The 16,136-nt window shown below is 45.1% G+C and overlaps 1 pseudogene; it reads right to left on the reverse strand.

Moving 5' to 3' along the window:
- Window positions 1–9,870: 9,870 nt before the first annotated feature.
- On the reverse strand, window positions 9,871–10,777 carry LOC118618170 (annotated as a pseudogene).
- Window positions 10,778–16,136: the final 5,359 nt, after the last annotated feature.

The raw sequence follows: 16,136 nt of genomic DNA on the forward strand, positions 1-16,136 counted from the left end.
CCCTACCGTTATGTCTCCCACCTGAGGACCCCTTAGTTCCTTCAGAAACCTTCAGGCCTAGGTCTTCTCGTGTATTCAACTGTAAAATATACAACCCACCTTACAAGATATTTTAAAAGTTTACACTTTCCAAAGATTTTACTAAATCATTTATTTTTAAAATAAAAATATACATTAAATCCCAGTTTTACAGAATGTAGAAATAATTTATCCAAAGCAATTTGCACCCAGCAACATAAGTCTTTGACACATTTGCATTGTCGACCTTTCCCACAATTCACAAAACAGGAGAGAAATCTGAAACAGAATTATACAAGCTAACTTTTCTTTACATACACACACACACACACACACAACAACAACAACAACAACAACAACAACAACTTACAAATTATTTTTATTTACAAGATAAAGAGACGTTGTAAACTTTCAGAAATTTGCTTCCATAAAGAGCCATACATCCTTTTATCATACCTAGAAAATGAAGTATGTACATGCTTTGCTAGTGCTGAACAGTCCAACCCAAGTCGTTTGTCATCAAGGTTATGTCTTCAAAATCCTTGTGACAGGTTCCATTTTTAAAACTAATCCTGAGAGTTTCATAAAACAATAGACGTTTGCTCTGGGCGGCTTTCGCTGCCGGCCCGCTGGGGACCCGGGCATCAGCTCTCCACCGTGCGCCTGTATTCTGCAGTCCCGTCGGCGATGATCGGTCCAGGGGCGAGCGCTTCTTGCGGATGCTGCGCCCGGTGGAGATGAGGTCGGCGTAGCCCCGCTGGTGGGAGAAGGCGTAGGCCGAGCGCGGGGAGGACGCACCGCGGCGGAACACGTTGGGCCGCCGCGTCCACTGCTCTTCTGCTTCTAACCGTTTGCGATGCTTCTGAGTCTGCAGAGGGAGAGGCAGGGGACGAGGCTGCGAGGAACCGCCGACTGAATGGAGGTGAGGGCCTGTGATGGCAGAGGATGCCCGGCCAGGAGGATGGGGACAGGAGCAAACATTCATGGGGCACCTAGACCAGGCACCCCCACACCTGGCTGAGGCGGGCATCACCGCCCTCATTTTATAGATGAGGAAATGGAGAGAGAGGGAGACGGGGTGTGTGTGGTTTCCAAGGACTCGGAGCTCCAGAACCGGGAGCCTAAGCTCCTGGGCACATGCCCTTTCCGGGGCCTAAATCCAGCTGGTTCAGGTTCAGGAGAAAATTCTTTCCCTTGTTGCTACTTCACACCCTTCTCAGTGGAAAAGGGAGATTTGGGGCTACTGCAGGTTGCCTCCCTACCATGGACTCCGATGAAAACTGAATTTGTTCAGGTACACCCTCCTCCACACAGCCGCATTCCTGCTGGGGCGGGGACCCCGCTCCCAGGGCCGGACTGACTGATTCCTGGCCAGTGAGACTGGAGGGAAGTGTACCGGGCCCTGCCGTGGAGAAGTCCCCGGGTTCCTAGGGGACGTCACAGGGTAACCCCCTGGATATTGACAATTCAGAATGAGATCCCAGAAGTGCTACAGAGCCATCCTCCGGCTTCAAGAGGAAGCTAAAAATGAACACAGCAGAGGGTAACTGGATTCTCTGTGGTGAAGTTTCACAACCCGATTACCTCACAAAACATCCCATCACCGCTCAAGGAATCAACAATTTAAAATCAGATTAAGCGAAGCAAAACTTGAAAGGTACATTCTCTGGAACAAGGCCAATGTGCATAAGTGAGCAAATAAAGAGGAAAAAAACATGCATATGTTCACCGCACACTGATTAAAACACAAAATTAGGCAATCTATACTTCTGCATTTTTTCAGGAACTTAAAAGAGCACTTTCCAATTTATGATTGTGGTTTGAAACTCCAGATACTAACTGGCACTGCCATTTGTGTGCTAGGTTTTGTACTAGGTGTTCGACGCAGACCATGCCAGGTAATCAGTTCTGAGAGATGACTGTTACCCTCTTCGCCATGAGAGGAAATTGAGCTGCAGAGAAGTTACTTTGCCCAAGATAAGAGAACCAGTCATGGCAACTCCTGAATCCAGATTCACATCCGAGTGAGGACAGCCTGGTGTTTTCCACTGCAATTTGGCTTCTAGTTTATGTCAGAAGAAGTAACAATTCACATCAATAATCCAATGAGGTAATTGTAGATACTACTCAGTTTTAAAACTAGAGCCAAGTTTGTCATATTTTCTGTACTTACACTGTACGTTGCTAAAAATAATGTTTTTTTATTTATTCTTTTATTGAGTTTATTGGGGTAACGTTAGTTAATTAAATTATGTAGGTTTCAGGGATAGTCTTTATTTTTTTTAAAATGTGGTTTTTACACCCATAAAATTGTATGGTTTAAAAAAACACTACTTATGGGAATAGTCTAAGTCACTGGGTACTAAAATTTTAAAACAATCAGTAAAGAAAAATGTAATAAAAAAATCTCAATTCCAAGAGGAAAAGGGTCACCACAGCAACTGTCTTTTACAATCTAATACCTTGGTCATTAAAAAAGAAAAAAACTAATCTTTTACAGGAAAATGAGTTTATGGAGAATTTTTTGACATTATAAATCCAAGCTACTCTATTTAAAATGAGAAGTTCATAATTTCCAATCTATGATATTTATTTATTTTTATTTATTTATTTTTTATCCTCACCTGAGGACATTTTTCCATTTTTTGTACAGATAGAGTGGGAGGGAGAGAGAGGAAGGGATAGAGAGTGAGAAACATCGACGTGAAGGGACACATCGAGTGGCTGCCACCCGCACGACCAACCAGGGCCGGGGACAAACTGCAACCCAAGTACGTGCCCTTAGCGGGAACCGAACCCAGGTCTCTCCAGACCGCAGGCCGACGCTCTAACCGCTGAGCCAAACTGGCCAGGGCTATGATATTTATTTTTAATATGCATATTTATCAATTGAAATTCATTCTAGCACTTTGTCATATATTTTATGCAGTTGTAAAAGATTGTATTTTCTATAATTGTATTTATTGCTCTGCATACATCACCAATGATGAACTGTAGCCTATTTTTGAGTTCTAGAATTCTATCATATGAGATTCGTACTTTGAATAGCTAATTTGATATTCTTAGGTCTTTCGGTAATTTCCATTTTTAAAAAACAATCAGAAATATTGTGGTACAAATTATCTTTTCAAAAGTATCTTTCCCAATAAAAATACTGGTCAAGCCTGGCTGGTGTGGCTCAGTGGACTGAGCAGCGCCCCATGGACTGAGAGATCCCAGTTCAGTCCCCTGTCAGGGGACATGCCCAGGTTGCAGGCTCGATCCCCTGTGGGGGGCTAACAGGAGGCAACCAATTGATATTTCTCTCTCACATCCATGTTTCTATGTCTCTCTCCCTTCCTCTCTCTCTCTCTCAAAACTCAATAAAAACATATTAAAAAGAAAAAACTGGTCAAGGTGTACAAAAAATTTATAGTTCATTATGTTTTTTCAGACAGTGTTTTGGAACAAATAAACTGTATTATATGCCCTGGCTGGTTTGGCTCAGCAGTTAGAGCATCAGCCTGCGGACCGGAGAGTCCCAGGTTTGGTTCCCGCCAGGGGCATGTAACTTGGTTGCAATTGGTCCCCGGCCCCGGTTGGGGTTGTGTGGTGACAACCAGTCGATCAACCAGTCGATGTGTCTCTCTGACATCGATGTTTTGCTCTCTCTCTTCCCCCCTCTCTCCCTCCCTCTCTATCTGAAGATAAATGAAAAAAAAAAAATGTCCTCGGGTGAGGATAAAAAAACAAACAAACAAAAAACTGTATTATAGTGCTACCAGCAATACATGTATTCTCAATTTCCCAATAAGCTACCAATATGATGTTTTATGAGAAAGGGAGCTTTTATCTAACTTAACGAATACACAGTTACATCTTCAGTTTATTTTAATTTGCTTTCCTCCCATCACATTACCATCCTTCGAACCCATAACCACGATTCAGTTTTTACTCAGGACATTAATTTTCACTAGCAGTAATTTACCGTCTGTGTTTTTACTTACCCAGAAGTTATAGCAGACTCTAATGATATTTTTCTGTACATTTATTTTTGGAATTGAGAAAATACCGACCTGTAAATTGAAATGCAGACGGAAAGAGAACATGTATTCCAGCACTGTGAAAGTCAAACATGATGCCAAAATAAAGCGCAATGCTTCCAAAAATGGAAAAAGCGTTCACAAAGGTCCAGTAGGAAGTATCCAAGTCAATCTGTTGGGAAACCCAAGAAAAACAGAGCACTCACTTTGGGGAAGTAGCAAGAAATAAGGATCTAAGGATTCTGAAAACACAATTCAGCAACTTAGGCATGATTTGGCTAGAATACTGAACAATCCATCTATCTTGGGCTCAAGCAAGAAGTAGGACATGTGCTTGGTTATAGGGGGAAACAGCATCCCTATTCTGTAAAGCGGCAGAAGCTCAGCTGGAGGGAGAGTGGGAGCCAGCTGGACGTGCCCGCTCTCTATGTATGGAAATACAGGTACCCACAGACACTGACAACAGGGCACTACAACCACGTACCTGGAAATTGACTGTTATCACGAGAGCAGAGGCAATTGTGACAGCAAAAGATTGGTAGTCTGAAGGTGCCTCTCCATCCTGTCCCACGGTCTGTAGATAAGCTCCCAGAGGGATGAAGAAGAGGATCATCGATGTTAAGACCCCGTGCAGTAAGCTTACGAAGAATCTCTTGTAGTTGAATAATAAGTCTCTTTGTCCCACTACATATAATCCAAGGAATCGGAGGCTCAGTTTGTCACTCACATCCTTCAGGGGAAACCACAAGAAGAGTTGTGTATGGTCCATCAAGAATCAAAGAACTCAGAAAAATACAATTGTACATTGCAGGTAAGTCAGGAGGATGGAGGCACTACTTTGGAAGTTTGCCTCAATGCCAAATCTGTTATTCTGAGCTCAATACAGGTCCGTCAATGGTGATGTTCTAGCAGATTGACCAAGGCAAAAAAGAAGGCTCCAGAAATAATACTTAGGGGAGGAAGAATAAATTTCAAAACAAATACCGGAGAGAGTTCAACAGTGCATACCAAGCTTAGCAGAATTTTTTTTGTCCTCACCCAAGGACATTTTTTCATTTTTTTCTTCAGATAGAGTGGGAGGGAGAGCGAGCAAGAGAAACATCAATGTGAAAGGGACACATCGAGTGGCTGCCTCCTGCACGACCAACCAGGGCCAGGACAAACTGCAACCAAGGTACGTGCCCTTAGCGAGAACCGAACCCAGGTTTCTCTGTACCGTGGGCTGATGTTCTAACCGCTGAGCCAAACCAGCCAGGGCGCTTAGCAGAATTTTTAACAAAATGTATTAAACAGCAGGATTTTGTTTTTTATTAAATCCTTACCCAAGGATACTTTTCCAGTTTTCTTCAAATAGAGTGGGAGGGATAGAGAGGGAAAGGGAGAGAGAGAGGGAAACATCGACTGGTTGCCTCCTGCATGACCCTGACCAGGGCCGGGCATGAACTCAACCAAAGTACGTGCCCTTGGCCGGAATCAAACCTGCAACTCATTGGTCTGAGGGCTTATGCTCTACCTCTGAGCCAAACTGTTAGCTCATATTACTGTCCTAAACCTCTCATTCCAAGAAACCAAAACCCATCACTCCAGCCAGGCAGAACAGAATGAGGAACCACCCTAACCCACCCCAAACTGCAAATGGTCACTCCACAAGAAAAACAAGTTTCTGGAGACCCAAGCCCCCGACCAATAAAGAACTCGGGAGACCTCAGGCCCGACCGATCAAAGAAGACCACGTCTCCTCGGCTGAATGACCACCCCCCAGCCCTAAATTTAAAAATCCTTAGTCTGTAGAAGCTGGTTGCTACTCTCTCCTTACAGGTACCCTGGCAGGCTGATTCCCAATAAGCCTGCATTTCTGGAGACCCCGCACCACCTCGTTCCACCTCGTTCTTACGCAAACCAGCAAGGGCTAAATAGCAGGATTTTTAATAAGCCTTAAAAAAATATGGGGGAAGCAGAAAGAGAGGAGAAAAAACCCAAACACATAAAAGAAGGAACAAGGATACATTCTCCTAGATGGAACTCGGCTTCTGCTTGGCATTCTGAGGAGCAAGGTCATGCCCGCTCTCTCCCCCTGGGTGGGCTGTGACTCCCTGAGGGCAGGGTCACAGGTGGGGCCCTCACAGTGGGGTACCCTTATTAAACATCTGCTGTACAAGAGCCTGAGCAATGAAATCAGAGATGTTCCTGCCACTCCTCTGGCAATTCGGGTGGCCTGGGCTGTCTGTGCAAGACTCACTTTTGATCATGTTCACGTCGTTGGCTCCGTCTCCGATCGCCAGCGTGATGGCTTTCTTGTACCTCTTCACCAGGTCCACCACCATGGCCTTCTGCTTGGGGGTGACCCGGCAGCAGATGACCGCGCTGCACTCGCAGGCCAGGTCGACGAAGTTCTTCTGCCGCTGTTCCTTCTTGGCTTCCAGCCTCCTTTTGCTTTGCGTCCGCATTCGTCTCTCTTCTTCGGTCCTGGGGAACTTCAGCTTCAGGATCTTACTTGTCTTGGTCTTTTTCTCTAGAAGAATTTCATTCTGTGAAATCACAGAGGGAAGGATTACAACTCTTTTGGTTTTTATATCAAGAGCCCCGCTCCCCAATGTTTTGATGACATGAAGGATAATTCTTGGATTATATCATTGATTGCATTGTTCTATTTACAAAACATTTACTATAAAAATTTTAGAAAACAAAAAACTGTACAAAGAAGAAAATGTAAAATAACCATTCATTGATAAACCAGGTATAACCACTGTTACCAGTCTGGTATAATTCCTTCATATATCATAGAACATGAAATTTCAAACATGGGAAACTGCACTTGCATTTATAGGTGAAAAGATTTGGGAGTTGGCAGTTTATATGGCAAACCATCTAAAATTGGTCCACAATGAGTGGCTTTAGTTTGAGCCAAAGGCACAGATAACCTCATGATATACGTACCAACCAAGAGCCAGTGATTATTAAGGCACGGTTTCCGCCGGATGGAAAAAAGGGTTCGTGCACTGGGGGCACAAATTTGGCATAGACTCCACCTCTCTCCCTCTGGTTTTCCACCCTCGTGTTAAGAAGAGCACTGGGGAAAGAAATGTGAGGGTTTGAAGCACAAGGCCGCGCGCAGGCCCTTACTGTGAGATCATTTTGACATGCCACCTCTTTTTAAAATCGTGGTAAAGCCCTGTCCGGTTTGGCTCAGCGGTTAGAGTGTCGGCCTGCGGTCCCGAGAGACCCGGGTTCGGTTCCCGCTAAGGGCACGTACCTCGGTTGCAGTTTGTCCCCGGCCCTGGTTGGTCGTGCGGGTGGCAGCCACTCGATGTGTCCCTTCACATTGATGTTTCTCTCTCTCTGTTCCTCTCTCTCCCTCCCGCTCCATCTGAACAAAAAATTGAAAAATGTCCTCGTGTGAGGAAAAATAAAAAATAAATAAAATCGTGGTAAAAAAATAACATAAAATTTATCATTTTAACTATTTCTAAGTGTACAGTTCAATAGTATTAAATATACTCACATTGTTGTATAACCAATGCCCACGACTTCATCTCTCAAAACTAAAACTCCATACCCATTAATCCCCATTCGCCTTCCCCCAGACTCTGCTACTCACCACTCCACCTTCTGTTTCTGTGAATCCGCCTACTCCAGATAACTCATGTAAGTGGAATCATACAATATTTCTCTTTTTTTGCCTGGCTAATTTCACTTAGAATAATGTCCTCAAGGTTCATCTATGTTGTAGCATTTGTCAGAATTTCTTTCTTTCTTTCTTTCTTTCTTTCTTTCTTTCTTTCTTTCTTTCTTTCTTTCTTTCTTTCTTTCTTCATTTATTTATTTTTTGCATTCATCTTCAGATAGAGTGAGAGGGAGAGAGGGAGGAATAGAGAGAGAGAAACATCATGTGAGAGAGACACATCAACTGGCTGCCACCCACATGACCCCAACCAGGGCTGGGGACAAACTGCAACCGAGGTACATGCCCTTAGCAGGAACCAAACCCAGGTCTTTCTGGACTGTGGGCTGGCGCTCTAACCGCTGAGCCAAACCAGCCAGGGCAGAATTTCCTTTCTTTTTAAGGGTGAGCAATATTCTATTGTATAAAGAGAACACATTATGTGTATCCACATTTGATTTGCTTCCCACTCTTGGCAACTGTAACTACCGCTGTTATAAACACTGGTATTAAAAATTCTCAGTGGTAAAAATTCTCTTCAAGTTCCTGCTTTTACTTCTTTGGGATTATAATCAGAAGTGGGGTTGCTGGATCATATGGTAACTTCATTTTTAAATTTTTTGAGGAAGCACCTACTGTTTCCCATAGTGACTGCACCATTTCCCATTCCTACCAGCAGTGACAGGAGTCCCAGCTGCTCCACACCCTTGCCCATACTTGTTACACATATGCATATTTTGAGAGTAGCCCTCTTAATGTGACATGATATCTTGTGTGGGTTGAATTTGTATTTCCCTCACGATTCGTGATGTTGAACATCATTTCATATGCTTGTTGGCCATTTCTATTTCTTCTTTGGAGAAATGTCTATTCAAGTCTTTTGAAATGTTTTCAATAATAAAATGTGCAATATCATCAAATACATTAACTGACTACTTAATGAATTAGTGCTCATTGAAATACTAAACACATTCAGTTCCTGGGGTTTAATCATCCTGTTATTATGGGCGGGGAGGATAACCAGTTCCATCAACCTTCGCAGGGGGCCCGGCCCTGCTTCCAGCCGCGGCGACGCGCTCCGCGGGGCCGACAGCGCCCAGCCGCAGGCCCCCTCGGCGCCCGCACACTGATCTCCCCGCGGCCTCCACGCGCCCCGTGACGCGCCCCCACGTTCGCCAGCCAGGCGAGGACACGCCCCTCACAGGGAGCCCGCCCCGCCCCGGCCCCGCCCCGGCCCCGCGCCGGCCCCAGGCTCAGAAAGCGCCCAGGGCTGCACCGGTGACCCCCTCCCAGCCACCACCACAGACCCGGGCACTGAGGTCCCGCTGGACCCCCGGTCGCCCTGGACCAATCCTGGTTGCAGGTGCCAACCCGACTGAGGCGGGAACCGCAGCCACACCTCAGCCAAGGACTTCCTAGATATTTCCACGCCGGTTTCCTTCCCGTTAGGATGCTTTGTCTCAGTTCTTCAGCTTGCTTGCCTCAGTGCAGCACAACTGTGCCGACCTGGTTTTGTTTTCCGTTCTTTTCAATGGGGAGATGCAGGAGGCGGCCAATTGATGTTCTCTCTCATGATGTTTCTCTGGCTCCCTCTCATTTCTCTCTCTGTAAAATTAATAAAGGAAAAAAGAAAAATGAAGCAACATAAGGGAGATGGGGACGGAGAGGCTGATATAATTTGTAATAGATGGGCCAGAGAAGTCGTGGCTAACATTAGGCAGAGTAAGGGAGCAATCCACATGAAACATTCCACAAAGATGAAGTCTAGATTAGCTTTAAAAAACAATTTTCTGTAGCTAAAACTTTTGCTCTTGATTGACTTAGTTTCTTTATTATTGAAGTTAGCCCTCCTTATGGTTATGAGCCCAAGTAAAATGTCTAATGAAAGGGATTGCCTTTCCTATTACCTACATGATCTTCAAATCAGAGCAAGAGATGTTTTTTGAAAAACGTAGTAAAACTTGCTCCAAGTATTGAACAGCTTTCTTATATGTATTTGCGCTAACCCTACTCTCACAACACACATTATTTTAATTCGCTCTTTAAAGAGTTGAGATCTTTATAGATAATATACTTTTCTACCTAAAGCCTAAATCCATTTCTTTTAAATAAACTACACAAAAAGAGTCTACATTTTTTTTTTTTTTTACTTATTTATTTTGAGGGGGTACCAAATTACTTTTATTTGAAGGAATGGTACAAATAAAAAGATGAAAGTGGATGATTTGGCACATGTGATAAAAAAGGGTAAGGTGACTCCAACATGCACATCCTGCTTTGGTGACCAGGGAAGTCACCCCCGTGGCTGTGGGAAGCCAGCCTAAGGCTTAGCTCTCGTCACTGTCTCCCAGGGTGTGCTTGTCAAAGAGATACTCTGCCAGGCCAGTTTCAGGGCCCTCAATCTGGGGAAGTTGGGTACGTGGTCCCCCAGTTCTTTGAAGGATTCCACCTGCTCATTCAGGTAGTGAGTCTCAATGAAGTCACACAAGTGAGGGTCATTTTTGTCAGTGGCCAGTTTGTGCAAATCCAGTAGTGACTGATTCACACGTTTTGCCAAGTGTAATGCACACTCCATCGCATTCAGCCCATTTTCCCCTTCTTCACAGTCTGGTTTCTTGGTATCGGGGAGGAAGATTTGGCCGCCTCGGTGGTTCTGCAGCTTCATCAGTTCCTCAGCATGCTCCCTCTCTTTATGAGATGGGTGGAAGAAATATTCGGCAAAGTTCTTCAACGCCACGTCATCGCGGTCAAAGTAGTAAGACATGGACAGGTAGACGTAGGAAGCTTAGAGCTCCAGGTTGATCTGGCGGTGGATGGAGGCCTTCGAGTCCTGGCGGTAGTTCTGGTGCAGCTGCAGTGGACGCGGTGGACGTCTTGGTGGGCAGCTAAGAAAAGGCAGCTGCATGGGGCTTTGGGGATGTCCAGGCACTGTGGGGAGGTGGCAGAAGGCTGAATTGGGGTGGCTGGCTGGGATGGGCCCAGCGCCGGGTTCTGTTCAAGCACCGTTGAAGCAGGAAACCAGGATGACTCTCCGCAAAGACTATGTCAAGACTCAACCTTTTGACATGCTGTGCTGGAAAGGTGTCGTCAGGCCAGAGAGCTAGAAAAGGCCCAGGTTGAGATGTCTGAGCTACATGGGCGCTTCTCAGCAACTGCTGGGTGCTCTGGATAAGTCATCCCTCTGTCCCGGGGGCTCTGCCCCTCCTGCCAGGTGGAGATAACCAGGGGTCTCGGGCCCCTCCCGGGCAAATGCTGATAATTAGTGACAAGGCATCAAGGTGCCACCTCTCACATCAACAGTGGGGAGGGGTTCAATTTGTATCTGACCAAAAAGGAGAAAGAAGCTAGCAAAACAAGCTTTATTAAATATATCAACATAATAACATTTAAAAAGTGAATTAGCACCATTTCATATATTTTATTCACATTATGTATTTTCATTTTTACTGACTTAAAAAACCCAGTAAAAATTCCTCATGTATAAAACAGCCTGTTTATGGAAATGTAAAACACAGCACAGGGAATATAGTTAATGATATTTTATTTTATTGTTTTAATTCTCATCCAAGGATATGTTTCCATTTGTCTCTAGATAGAGTGGAAGAGAGGGAGGCAGAGAGAGAGAGAGAGAGAGAGAGAGAGAGAGAGAAACATCGACGTGAGAGAGATACATAGATTGGTTGCCTCCCACATGACCCCAACCAGAATTGGGGATGAACTGCAACAGAGGTACATGCCCTTGGCTGGAATCAAACCCATGGCTCTTTGGTCCATGGGCTGTCACTCTAACTGCTGAGCCAAACTGGCCAGGGCAATATTATGATGACTATCTATGGTGCCAGGTGGGTACTGAAAATACTGGTGGGAACACTTTGCAAAATATATGATTGTCTGACCACTATGCTGTACACATAAAACTAATACACAATAATATTGAATGTAAACTGTAATTAAAAAAAATTTTTTTTAACTTTTTCTTCCTTTGTTGACTTTAGAGCGAGAGAGGAAGGAGGAGGGAGAGATAGAAACATCGATGAGAGGGAACATCAATTGGCCACCTCCTGCATGCCCCCCACTGAGAATCAGGCCCACAACCTGGGCATGTGCCCTGACCAGGTATCGAACTGGCAACATCTTGTTGTTTGGGCAACGCTCAACCACTGCGCCACACTGACCAGGTTAAAAAAAATATATCCTTACCTGAGGATATTTTTCTGTTTATCTTCAGATAGAATGGGAAGGAGAGAGAGGGAGAGAGAGAGAAACATCAACGTGAGAGGGACACATCGACTAGTTGCCTCCCCCATGACCTGACGAGGGCTGGGGACAAACTGCAACTGAGGTACGTGCCCTTGACCAGAATCGAACCTGTGACTCATTGGTCCGAGGGCCAACACTCTACTGCTGAGCCAAACCAGCCAGGGCTAAAAATATTTTTTTAATGAAGTACTGATAAAATAAAAAATGTGGATGAATCATTACGGAGAGAAGTTTTACACATGAGCACATATTGAGAAATTCCGAATAAATAAATAAAACCTCCTGGTGCACGTATAGACTCAGAGGTTATAGATGGAAACAGAACTTCATTATTTTTCTCTAACAGAGTACCATGAACAATTGGTATTTCTAATCTGTGGCTTATTTCTTAAAAACATCAAGTATAACAGCTTTCTAACGAGTAAATGTGTATGTCCAAATGAAATGAAAGAAGATAAAATGTACTTTATATTGGTTCTCTTCCAAACTGATTAGAAATGGCCCTTAACCTAGAAATTGTGAATTCTAAATATGAGTTCACTAAGAAAACTACAAAGGCCCTTGAAAGGCTAAACAGATTTACAAAACTATGGGAGATATATATATATGCATTTTATTTATATATCTGTTATAGTCATACATTTTTCTCTGGCTTACATATTTCTAACAAAATCACACACCACTTCCTCCGCAAACAGAGGGCTAAAAGCAGGCCCTGGGCCAACTCAGATAAACAGAGCCCCCCCTTGGGGAGGTTTGTCTGAGCTGGAGACTTCATTAGTGAAGCACCCCCTCACAGACAGCACTCCCAGTCTGGCCTGGGGGGTCCTAAGTGAAATGACTCTGTTGGTTTCAGCTCAATGCTTCAGGGAAGGGGTAAGGGGATCACCTAATTCAGTATTTGCCATGGCTGGCACCTAGGAGCTACACAAACTAAATTTAGATTACTCAATTCAGTTTCCTTAATCAGAAAAACAGGGCAAGTGGGTGTGGGCTCAAGGCAAGAGAAACAGTGACTGTGTGAGGCAAACAAATGATTACTCAGAGAAATCCCATCGGTTGTCCCACAATTGGTTTATACCAGAGGCCACCCAACCCAGGCCAATGTGACAGGCATTTTGACTCCCCCCTTAACCCCACACAGCCTAAAGCCCCCTGGTGGTGATGGACTTACTGGTGCATCTGCACTCACTTCTGAGAACCCACTATGAGCAAAGCAACTTAAAGGCTGGAAACAGCAAAACGAATCCAGACTGTCAAGTAGCTCATCACTTAGGAAACAAATGCAGTGTGTGCGGAGAGCCCATTGCATCAGGCACGCGGTAGGCACTGGGCCCGCAGCCATGAATTAGACCGTCTACTTTCATGGCGCTCACCTTCCAGAGGGCAAGGCAGGCAAGATACGCAGTATACTGTCAGATATACTGACACAGGGAAGAGAAGCTAGGACGAGAGGACTGAAAGCCTCTTAAAGAAGTAGTCAGCCTGCCCTGGCTTTCCCCCGCTGCAGTGTGCTAGGAACCACGAATAAAAATGTAAGAGGCCAAGGAATGGAGAGGCAGGGACTGCTGGTTTCTGCAGTGCAGTTGGACGTGGCCTCTCTGCAAAGGTGGCAGTAGACAGGGACCTGGGGGGAGTGAGGGAGGCTCTCTGTGCAGGGGCTTTGCAAGACACCTTTGAGACTCGAATTAGTTTCCCGGGGTTGCTGGAATAACGTGCCACAAACCAGGTGGCTAAAAACAACAGAAATTATTGTCTTCCGTTTGTGAAGTCCCAAATCAAGGTATCAACATGCTCCCTCTAAAATCTGTTGTTTTTGTCCTGGCCAGTTTGGCTCAGCACTTAGAGCGTTGGCCCTTGGACAAAAGTGTTTGGGTTCGATTTCAAGTCAAAGGCATGTACCTGGGTTGCAGGTTGGATCCCTAGCCCCTGTTGGGGTCGTACGGGAGGCAACCAATCGATTTGTCTCTCTCACATCAATGTTTCTCTCTCTTGCCTTCTCCCTCCTTCCCTCCCTTTCACTCTCTAAAAATCAATAGAGCCCTGGCCGGTTTGGCTCAGAAGTTAGAGTGTCAGCCCGTGGACCAAAGGGTCACAGGTTCAATTCTGGACCAGGGCACATGCCTCAGTTGTGGTTCAGTTCCCAGACCTGGTCAGGGTTGTGCGGGAGAAAACCAGTCAATGTATCTCTCCTGTGCATTTCTCTCTCTCTCCCACTCTACCTGAAGATAAATGAAAAAAAATATATTTCCAGGTGAGGATTATAAAAACACTCTACCTGAAGATAAATGAAAAAAATATATTTCCAGGTGAGGATTATAAAATTAAATTATTGTAAAAAATCAATTGAAAAATATCCACAGGTGAGAATTAACAAAAAAGTCTGTTGTTTTCATATTGTTTTCTTTTTTACCTGAGTGTTTTTTTTTATCCTCATCCACGGACATTTTTGCATTTATCCTCAGATAGAGAGGGAGGAAGAGAGAGAGAGAAACATCGACATCATAGACTGGTTGTCAGCCGCACAATTCCAACCGGGGCTGGGGACGAACTGTGACCGAGGTACGTGCCCTTAACGGGAACCGAACCCGGGACTCTCTGGTCCGTGGGCCGACACTCTAACCACTGAGCCGAATGAGCTAGGGCTTACCTGAGTGTTCTACGTTGCAGGAAGAACAGGCACAGCTATCCAACAGAACTTTTACCGGTCATCTACATAAAAATAAGGATCAAAACTAACCACTCATTCCTTCCTCATTTTTTTACAAAAGTAATTTCCAGAGAATTCATCACTCTCCTTGCTAATTTGTTCTTCCTAAATGCTAATAATTGAACTGTTTTTTCTCTTTTGCTTATGTCCACTCCTTTTTGATTTGTCTTCAAATGCAGAGTAAAGACCTTTGGATAAAGACAGGGATTCCAAAACATGGATATAATTGCACTCCCTCCCCTAGACCCAACTAAAATGTCAATAGATGTGTTGATGGAGGTGGTGATGTTTAGGGAAAAGAAAAGAATAGGGAAAAAAGAAAAGGGAACCACAGCAACATAACTGTGGAAGCTGGAAAGGAGATGGATAAATGGTTCATGATTTGGCAGACCCAAGAAAACCGAATGCTAAGCTGGTCCTCAGATAAGCACCATCCAGATCTACATGACAGAGTCACTGTGGTTCAGGGTGGGCAGTAACAGGGATCTCTGGAGGTGGGGATGAAAGAGAAGAGATGCTAGAATAAGATGATTGCTAGAATAAGATGATTGGAAACCGGATAAAAATGCAGTCAGATTACCTGGGCTTTCCCCACTGCAGGAGCGATGGCCCCCACCCACCCAGCGCAGGCTGGAGCTTCGCTTCCTGGAGAGGAGACAGGGCTCTGGACTGAAGGTACCAGGCACAGTTCAGAGAACCACTGAAAAGAAGTAGACTTACCAAAGGTGCAGAGACCCATCCCTCTTCTCCTTTTCCCCCCATAGGAACTGGGAAGGATCTGGAATCCAATCGACCCAAGAAGAAAGACCTAAGGACATTGAGATCGGGGCCTCCCTGACAAAAAGGCCCCAGCAGCTCACCCAAGAGGTGCACGACCCACGCTTTGAGCACTTTCATCTCCTACTCGGAACTCTCAGCAGACAACCAAGCACCACCTGACATCAGGGAGAGCCTCCAACAAGAACACAGACCCAAACAAACAGTAAAAACCAACAAGGAGAAAAGTGGATGTGGCCATGGCTGCAGGGCATTGCGGAGGGAAAGTGAATGCGTGTCACTTGAATGGCGACAGGACTAGCCCCCCGTCTGTGGTGTATCAACGAAAAGGCCCACATCAGGAACAGGCTGCAGGGAGCAGAGGTGAGAAATAAAAGCCCAGTGGGAGGAGGCTGCCCGGAGAGCAGGGGCTCAGGACCAGCGAGTCTGTGGGCTGGAAACTCGGCAGGGACGTGGGAAAGGTTGACACCTGGCCCACGACAACCACACACTGGGGATTGAAAGCCCACCTGTGTGAGGTCTGCTGCTCACCGGGCTCAGTTCACTGGCTGAAGTCACCATGACCTTGACTCCCTTACCCCACCTAATCGCAAGCTCTCCCTCAGTATTTAAAACTCTCAATTAATTTGCACAAATAAAATGTAGGATCATTGAATCTAACCCTATCACCTAAATTCTGACCAAATGA

This window comes from Molossus molossus, unplaced genomic scaffold (genome assembly GCF_014108415.1).
Source record: "Molossus molossus isolate mMolMol1 unplaced genomic scaffold, mMolMol1.p scaffold_m16_p_6, whole genome shotgun sequence".
Taxonomy (NCBI): Eukaryota; Metazoa; Chordata; class Mammalia; order Chiroptera; family Molossidae; genus Molossus; species Molossus molossus.